We start from the raw sequence: 3917 nt of genomic DNA, 5'->3' as shown, positions 1-3917 counted from the left end.
TCCATTGAAGGAAAAAATTGGCAAATCCATGCGTTTTTAATTATCGTGCATCATGTGCCTCAAATGTTCTGTTAATTTAATTTAATTTGACAACATTAGAAACTGTGCTAAGGGCCATTTTTCAGAAGTTTCTGTTGTGTTGCACAGTGTTTGCGATACTTGTGAAAAATCGACACAGCGTAGTATCGCGATATTTTCGGTGGCGATATCGCATCGGTACGCAGGCGCCAAATATCAATCTTTTATTATATATATATATATATATATATGTGTGTGTGTGTGTGTTTTGTCTGCGTGACCGTCCCATTTTGCAGCGGTGAAATCGAAGTGACATGAACAAACACAGAAATGTTTCTTTTTAGATAAAACAGACGTTGACGTTAGAAAATTAGAAGTTGGAAAAAAAGGTTATAAATGGCAATACATCGCAGAATATTGCAATATGTTTAAAATCGCAATACTATCATATCGCGATGATATTGGATCGGGAGGCCCTGTATCAGCTGATTTAAATAGCTCATGTTACTGTATTGTGTCAACAGTTAACTTCCTTTAATATTGGAGAGCATTGGATGAGGAGTTTTCTATTGCGGGGTGCAATGTTCCACCAGAGCGACTTCCTTCCTGAGACGATGTTGCAAAGCCACCAAAACGAGTGAGACTGGTTTAAAGAAACGCCAATGCTATTTCTTCTGCTATCCCAGAATGCATCTGTGGTGTAGCCAGACCACTCCCCCACAGCACTGTGGTGAACTGACCTGCACCATATCATCTGTTGTTGTGCTGTTTTAAATGTCACTCCACACTGAGTTATGATGATTAATTTAATTTAATTTTTTATACTTTTTATTGAAATTACAATTTACACTGTGTTGTTATTACACACAGGCCTGAACTACACACACTGCTCAGTGCTGGACCGGCGCCCTGAGCGGAGGAGGGGGGTTCAATGCCCAGGAGGTGGACTGGCATCTCTCCAGCTACCAGTCCACACTGCCCCCCCCCCCTTTATGATTACACTATAATAACCAAAATATGATCTTCCAACACTTTTTTAAGAAGCATGACTGAAAGTCTGACTTTTGTTTCCACACACACACACACACACACACACACACACACACACACACACCACACACACACACACACACACAACACACACAACACCACACACACACACACACACACACACACACACATATAAATAACCTGCATTTATACACAGTGGGATGCTCAGCTGTTCTGGTACACACACACACACACACAAACACACACACAGACAAACAGACACAGACACAGACACACACACACACACACACACACCTGGACTCAGTGGCTTTTCAACTTTGTCCTTTAACCCTTTACTGGAAGCCCTCTATGTACAACTTGATAAGATGAACAGCTGAGACAAAAATAAACACACACATAGATATTTAAAGGACCAGTGAGTGGATATTAAGGCCAACAATAGTAGACACACACACACACACACACACACACACACACACACACACAATGACTGAATGTTTTAAGGTGGAACAGGAGCTTATTTTCCACTAGTCACTGTTAATTACCCCACTTTATGCCACCTTAACACAAGGGTTAAGTCCTCCCGGGTCAAAACGGGGACAGAAATTGGACATTTTTGTCCTTTTTTCAGACTTTTTTTGTTTAGTTTTCACTAACACCACCCTAGTTTTACACTACTTTTTTGGAATTCGTAGTCAATAACCCTCATTTATATAGAATTATACCTAATATTGGAGTTTAAAAAGCTGAAATTATGAATGTTAATTCTGATCAGTGATCAGTTGTATTTGTAAAGAGTGTTGTAAGGAGTCCAATCCATTTTTTGTGGTAATTTGGTTAAAAAGAAACCCATATTTCAGATAGACATTTTTTAAAGGGGTCAGATTTGACCCGAGGACAACGGGGGGGGGGCGGGGTAAGGCGTTTGGGTCTCTGTTTGGTTCATTGCATTGCAGCTTCTAAGCTTTTCCAACCTTTACCAGATGATACCAGAGACCTTTAACAGGCTCTGATTGGACAGAAGACAGAGAGCATGATGGGTACTTACAAACTGCCTCTTCTGGGAAGGCTCAGCTCCTTCTGGAAGAGAGAGAGAGAGAAAGAGAGAGAGAGAGAGAGAGATGTTTTAATTATTACAGTCCAATTGGTGGCAAATAACATCAAGAGCCAGGCAGTTTGGTCATGTGGTCGGCGTCAATGCAGCTCTGGTCTGTTGTGTTGCTTCGTTTGACCAACAGGTGTCACTGTGACATCACAACACTGTGACATCACAACACTGTGACATCACACAGAGCCATGTGTTCTTGCACCAGGACCGGGTTTAAAGTCAGTCGGTGTGTTATGCTTCAAAAAATGGCTGCCTGATTGTGGAAAAGTCTCATATTTCAATCACAATCAATTTGGTCAATACATCATTCATTTCCATGTGCAATACAACTTTCTAACACTCCATCGCTGAGATAAGACTCATTAACGTCACAATTAGAGATGGATAGAGGACTTTTAAGAAGGAATCTGCACATCTGGAAGTCAGACACTAAACTGCAAGAAGCCAGGAAACCTCGGAGTCAGGAACACAAGTGTAAGACCTAGTTTTCACTTTGAATTTAGAAACAGATTTCATGAGTCAGTGCATCCATATATGCACGTACATGTATGTATGAATATATGTGTGTGAGTAAATGTGTGTATGTATGTATTAGTATATACTGTATGTGTATTATTTACTAACTGTCCATATTAATAACCTTAACAGTTTATTGTCTAATATTTATTGGTTGGAATGGGGTGGATAAGGGTGATTTTGGTGTGATAGAGAGTTTTTGTGTTTGTTTGTCAGAATGTGTGTGATGTATTTTTTATTTTATTTATTCTTTTAATGTCCCCTCAAGTTGTTTTGTTAACTGTTTTGTCTAATTGTGCATGTACTGTATTTTCTTTTTTGCCTTTAAGGACAACCTCGAACACGAGATGTCACATCTCAAGGGCTTATTCCTTATAAAGAATTAGAAGAATTAGAAGAAAGTGGCCACAGGGGGGCAGGAGTGTGTCATCCTGATCCTGAAGGTCTCATGCTGCTGGCTTTATTTTATTTTAGAAGACAGCTTTATCCGGATGCTGCTTTCATCTTGATGTTTTAAAATCTCTGACTTTTGGTCTGAAAAGGTGCAACAAAACTCAGGTGTAAACTACGATTATTGTTGATTGGTCTTTCAATTATATTCTCAATGAATGGGTCAGCTGTTTTTTGTCTCTAATATGTCAGAAAATGGTGAGAAATGGAGATCAGTGTTTCCTAAAGTCCCCACATGTCGTCCTAAAATGTCTTGTTCTGCCCTCAACTCAAAGATGTCGAGTTTACTGTCACAGAGGAGAGAAGAAACTAGAAGATATTCACATTTTACACGCTGGAATCAGAGAATGTTTCCTCAAAACAATGACTGTATTTCCGGACTATAAGTCGGCATTAATGCATGAATATAGAAAGTAATTTCACAAAATTCAAGACCAAGAACATACATTTAATCTGGAAAGGCAACTACCCAATAACACACAGAACAACAGGCTGAACAGGTGTGTGGTATGTTAATGTAACACATCAACAGTTATTCAGCTACACAATATCATAAAGAACATACACGCGAGGCTGAATAAGCTAAATTAACATAAAAAGTCCAACAAGCAAGTTCACCAAGCTCCCGATCTCGTTCCCCATCACTGAAACGAGCCTAGAGCGCCCTCTCGCGGCTGTAGACGGTAATGATCACTCCTTGGCTCATGTCAGTCAGCGTCCATTAACATTTAAAAACATGTTAAATTTGCACCACAAGTCGCAGGACCAGCCAAACTATGAAAAAGGTGGAACCTATACTACGGAAAATACGGTA

The sequence above is a fragment of the Etheostoma spectabile genome, chromosome 9, assembly GCF_008692095.1.
Source record: "Etheostoma spectabile isolate EspeVRDwgs_2016 chromosome 9, UIUC_Espe_1.0, whole genome shotgun sequence".
NCBI classification, from domain to species: Eukaryota; Metazoa; Chordata; class Actinopteri; order Perciformes; family Percidae; genus Etheostoma; species Etheostoma spectabile.
The sequence above is the reverse complement of the archived record's forward strand: the minus strand, read 5'-3'. Positions refer to the sequence as shown.